Source organism: Urtica dioica, chromosome 6, assembly GCF_054948205.1.
Source record: "Urtica dioica subsp. dioica isolate 48M chromosome 6, U.dioica_male_clone48M_v1_H2, whole genome shotgun sequence".
NCBI classification, from domain to species: domain Eukaryota; kingdom Viridiplantae; phylum Streptophyta; class Magnoliopsida; order Rosales; family Urticaceae; genus Urtica; species Urtica dioica.
In genome coordinates, this window is record NC_142761.1 from 12,005,741 (window position 1) to 12,011,433 (window position 5,693).

The 5,693-nt window shown below is 56.3% G+C and overlaps 1 non-coding gene across 1 annotated transcript; it reads right to left on the minus strand.

Annotated features, from left to right (window-relative positions):
* Positions 1 to 559: 559 nt before the first annotated feature.
* On the minus strand, positions 560 to 663 carry LOC149393372 (small nucleolar RNA R71). The gene has a single exon (XR_016299964.1). It is a non-coding gene; the product is annotated as a small nucleolar RNA R71 (small nucleolar RNA).
* Between the last annotated feature and the right edge of the window lie 5,030 nt (positions 664 to 5,693).

Below are 5,693 nucleotides of genomic sequence, written 5' to 3' on the forward strand. Positions count from 1 at the left end.
TTTGATTTCGTTACGCGTTTCCTAACTTTGTGTGTCATTTTCCCTGTTTTGAAGGTGCATGCGGAGTGAGGGAACATCAAACCTCGTTCCACTAAATCTTGAGATCGAAAAATTCTGCAACACAAACAGAAAGCAATCAAAGGAACGAGCAATGGAAGATAGAGTGAACAACACGGCGATTGAAGGGCCAAAGACCCTATTTCAATATGGTTTGCCACCAGCTGACGCCGCGCAATCGGCAATTGCTCTCCCAGCTCTTGCGGGTAATCAGAATTTCGAGATCAAGACCGGCATAATACACATGGTCCAAGCGAATCAATTCTCTGGATCACCTGCCGAAGACCTGCAAGACCATCTAACGAACTTCGTCGAGATCACAAACACGTTCAAGCTCCACAACGTGTCCGACGAAGCCATCCGCCTCCGCCTCTTCCCATTCTCACTACGGGACCGAGCCAAGACATGGCTCAACTCCCTCCCGCCGGGTTCCATCACCTCATGGGCTGACCTGCGCGTCAAATTCATCTCAAAGTTCTTCCCGTTCGAGAAGATGCACAAGAGACGCAACGAGATCCACTTGTTTGGTCAATACGATGGGGAGTCCTTATTTGAAGCATGGGGGCGCTTCAAGGAATTAGAGCGGAGGTGCCCCAATCATGGCATCCAAGGGTGGATGATGGTGCAGATTTTCTATGGCAGTCTCTCACCATCATCTCGCACCCTGGTCAACACGGCCGCTGGAGGGTCGTTCTTTCAGAAGACAAAAGAGGAAGGTGACATCATTCTCGAGGAGCTGGCTTACAACAACGATCAATGCCCGTCCGAGCGGCGCATCTTGAAGAATATGCCAGTCACTCCCGAGATGGAGCTGATGAAGGCACTGGCGGCACAGGTGGCGGACCTCCGTTCAAGCCGTGCACACCCCTGAAGTCTGTTTCTGGTGCAACGGGCAGCACAATAGTGACGAGTGCGCTTATGGGGACAATGGCCAATAGGCCAACTTCATCAACAAGATGCCGCCCCAGAATAACTACAATCAAGGCCCAAGGAACAACTATCAGAATGGAGGATGGAGAGGTCCCCAAAACAACATGCCGATGCAACCCGCGCCTCAAGCTCAGCCTCATCCACCACAGAATCAGCCCCGACCACCGCCATACCAGGCTCCTCCATTTCGGGCGTACAAGGGCGAGACCAACCTAGAGGAGCTCATCGCCAACTTGGCCACGTCAACAACCGCCTTCATAAACTCCACCACCAAGTTCATGCACAAAACGAAGACCTCTCTCTCGAACCAATCGACACAGATCCGAAATCTCGAGACACAAATGGGGCAACTATCGACCGTGGTAAACTCACGACCTCAGGGAACGCTTCCGAGCAACACCAACATCAACCCCAAGTCACAAGTCAATGCCATTACACTCAGAAGCAGACAAGTGATCGACAACTCAGACAAGAAGAAAGAGAAGGTGGGGAAAGACGAGCCCCCCGTATCGATGAACCAAGCCACGCCACCTCCGGCGAGTGCCCCAGCTCCAACAAGAACACCAAAGCTACCATTTCCTCAGAGGCAGAAGAAAGGAAACTCGACCACCAGTTCAGCAAGTTCCTCGAGGTATTCAAGCAGCTTCAGATAAATATCCCGTTTGCTGACGCTCTTGAGCAAATGCCGACGTACGCCAAGTTCCTGAAGGACATCCTCTCGAAAAAGAGGAAAATAGAGGACTGCAGCACGATCACCCTCACCGAAGAGTGCTCCGCCATCATTCAGAGGAAGTTTCCGGTGAAGATGAAGGATCCAGGGAGTTTCACCGTCCCATGTGCTATCGGGAACACCTTCTTTGAGCGAGCACTATGCAACCAAGAAGCGAGCATCAACCTCATGCCGTATTCTATCTTCAAGAAGCTCGGCATCGGAGAGGCGAGGCCGACCTGAATCACGGTCCAGATGGCGGACAGGTCCATCGTATACCCGCGATGAGTGATCGAGGATCTCTTGGTCGAAGTCGACAAATTCATCTTCCCCGCCGACTTCGTAGTGCTCGACATGGAGGAAGACCGCGACGTCCCAATCATCCTAATGCGGCCATTCCTTGCCACAGGAGGAGCTCTCATCGATGTCCAAAAAGAAGAGCTAAAACTGAGGGTGCTGTTACCGGTCGTTTTCGGGACACCGGAAATTCAAAAACGATTCAAGGCTGGCCGGGCTTTGCCGGCCGGAAGCCCAACGGGCCCCGGCCCACCAGGCCCGAGCGCCCCAACGCACCCACGGCCGGCGCGCGCGCACCTGCGCCCCCGGCCCTGAGGCCCCCGGCGCAATGGGCCTCAGCGCGCCCTATCGCGCCTGGCTCGGGCGCACCCTGCGCCCCGGCCTCCCGGTACGCGCGCGCACTCCTGCGCCCCGACCTCCCGGCCCGCGCGCACACTCCCGCGCACCCCAGCCTCCGGGCCTGCGCGCGCCTCGGCGCCCCGGCCGAGCGCCCCTGCTGCCTCAGCCGGGTGTCCCTGCAACCTCGGCCACCTCGGTCGAGCGCCTTCGCCAGCTCGGCCGCCTCGGCCGAGCGTCTTCGCCAGCTCGGCCACCTCGGCCGAGCGTCTTCGTCAGCTCGGCCACCTCGGCCGAGCGTCTTTGCCACCTAGGCTACCTCGGCCGAGCGTCCTTTCCACCTCGGCCAAGCGTTCTTGCCACCTCGGCCGGGCACACCCGCTGCCGGGCACGCCGCGCCCGGCCAAGTCCCGCGCCTGGCACGCCCCGCGCCCATCCAGGCGACATGTCCCGCGCGCCCTGCGCCCTCTTGGGCTTGAAGCCTCGCGCGCCTCGCTCCCGGCCACCCGGTGGGCCTCAAGGGGCCGGCCCAATGCCTCCCCTCAAATACTATAAATACCCCCCCCCCCCTAGGGGAGGAAAAAAGGAGACACATTTTGATACATTTCAAAAACAATACTTCTCTCCTCTAGAGAATTCTCTCGTGCTCTTGTTACATTCCAAGAGCGCGCATTCCTCTTCTCTCGGCTCAGAAACAAGGACCCCCCTCCACGAGAGGGAGCGCGCTCCTCTTCTGCGACCCGAGCTTCCGCGGTACACACCGCTCTCCTGCTTCTTGGCCCTTGAGCTAGAACTCCGAGCTACGAGCGCGCGACCCCTCTAAAGCCTTCACTAGAAGCTACGAGCCGGGTCCGACTCTAAAGCCCTGGATTCCCAAAGCCTCTGAGCCCAAGATAGCCCTCGATACACAAATTGAACTACGTTCTGGCCTGATCCCGACTAAACGGTACGTAGGCAGCCAACCTTTGGCACGGTCACACCCCCCAAAACACACCTCAGTGTTTGGAGGGTGCAGCTCGGTCTACGAGCTCCCATTTTTGGCCCGGGCGCGATCACTTGGTCCGGCTTTGGATCGAACCGCCCGAGGTATTTAATCGTTGTTCATTTTCGTGCGACAACATTTAGGCGGTAGAAGGAGGGGACTTCCCGACTTACACAGCCCGAAATCCCTTCTACAGCTCGACCCCTTTCTTCTCGACTCGAGAAAGACATGAGTGGTCAACCACCCGTTCGTTCTGAGGTCGTGAATAACCCCGAAAACGCAACCGCGGTGAAGAAATACTTCCTGCGCTCTCGAGCGCAAGGCAACGAGGAGTCTCTCAACGACGAGAGCCACACTCCTTCGCCCCCTCCTCTTCAGGACACTTGGGACGACCGCATCCTTGAAATGGAGGAGAAAATCCGCCAACTGAAGATAGCCAATGTAAGGTACCACCGCCAACTGGCGGGCAAGGCACCTGCACACGGCGCCCCCCACGGGGAATCTGAGGACCTCATGGATGAGGGACATGATTATGACCCCGACGATGAAGGCTTGGAAATTTTGGCAGACATCGAGAGTTCTCTCACCAAAGATGGGGAACTCCCTGTTGAGATCGAAGCCGGTCCGTCGAATACAAAAGCAAAACCGGTCTCCTCTCAAGAAGAGACCTCCCGACGTTCAGCCCATGACCGACTCGGTCAAAGAGGCAATGTCAGGGAAGGTACAACGACTCGGCGAGTAAGGCGTGTGGCTCGAAACTCACGCCCCCATACTGCCGGGCCGGATCTTAGAGATCGACTTGCCGCCCAACGGAACAACCGTGGCGAAGACCTCCGAGAGAGGCTGAGCGCTCGTAAGGGTCACAACCCTACGGCCCCAATCAATGGGGACCCTCGCACGGCTCAAGGGTCGAACGAAAGGCGACAGGTGACTCCTCCTGAACAAGGAGTGACCCCCAACACTGGCCTCGACGTCGTCACCATGATTCACAACCTTCGTAATGAGGTGCGTGACCTGCGTGAAGGCGGCTTGGCCGGTGATACATACGGGGTCGTGGAAGAACATTCCTCTCCCTTCACTGCCCAAATCCTTGCTGACGTGTGCACGGGAAACTTCAAACTCCCGAATCTCCCTCCATACAATGGGAAATCTGATCCCACGTATCACATCCAACATTACGAGACTTGGATGACGATGCAGGGCGTCTCACCTGGGGCTCTATGCCAAGCTTTTAGTCTTACCCTCACCGGACCCGGTTTCGAGTGGTTTAAGAATTTAAGACCAGGAAGCGTCCAATCATTCAAAGACCTGAAGGACATGTTCCTAGCACGATTTGCTACATCCATGGTCCAAAAGAAGACCAAGATGTACTTATGGTCGATCAGGCAAGAGAATAACGAGTCCTTGAGACAGTATCTCACCCGATTCACCGCATAATCAAATAAGGTTGACCGCTTTGACGACGGTGACGCAATTACAGCCATCATCGAGGGCTTGCGCACCGGAGACTTCTTAAAGTCCATCGTCGGCAGAGTCCCTTCTACGATGGCCGAGTTAATGAACCGAGCCAAAACCTTTATGGGGGTAGAAGATTACCTCCACGGCCGCAGGGGCAGCAGCCAAAGCTCCCGCCGTCGGGATGAGTTTGGCAACGAGCCTGGAAACCCCCGCAAGAGGGTGAACAAGGGCGGTCAAGCTACCGATAGCTGGCCCCCTACGTCTCGAAAGCCGCGCCTTGCGAGCAATTTTAGAGACTACTCGGGTTACACTCCCTTGAACGCCCCGGTAGAGCAAATCTACGCTGTGGCCCGTGACAAGTTCGTCGCTTCGGCTCCAATAAGGGGAAACCCCGCGTCTCGCGACTGGTCCCGCTACTGCGAGTTCCACCGGGATTACGGTCACACCACCGCTCAATGCTTCCATCTTAGGACACAAATTGAGACATTAATCCAGAAGGGAGAGCTCAAAGAGTTCGTCCTTCGCTTGGTAGGAGCGGCAGCCCCCGCCGATAACAGGCCACAGCCTGAGAAAGGTGGAGGGACCAATGCAAACGCCGACCGCACAGCGGTCACAGCTACGGCTGATGCGCAACTCCACGTCGTCACCACCATACTAGGTGGCTTGCAAGACGGGGACTCAGCCCGGCAAAGGAAAAAGCTCCTCAGAGCTGCCTCTCAAGAAGGCCTTGCCGGGCAGGTTAACCTCACCTACGAGGAACCTCCGTCCGTACCTTACGAGACGATACAATTCACCAATAAAGAGGCCAAGCGAGTTGTGCACCCGCACAATGACGCTATAGTCCTCAAGGCCCAGGTGGCCAACAACTTGGTAAAAAGAGTTCTTATTGATAACGGCAGCGCAACCGATATAATCTTTAAGACC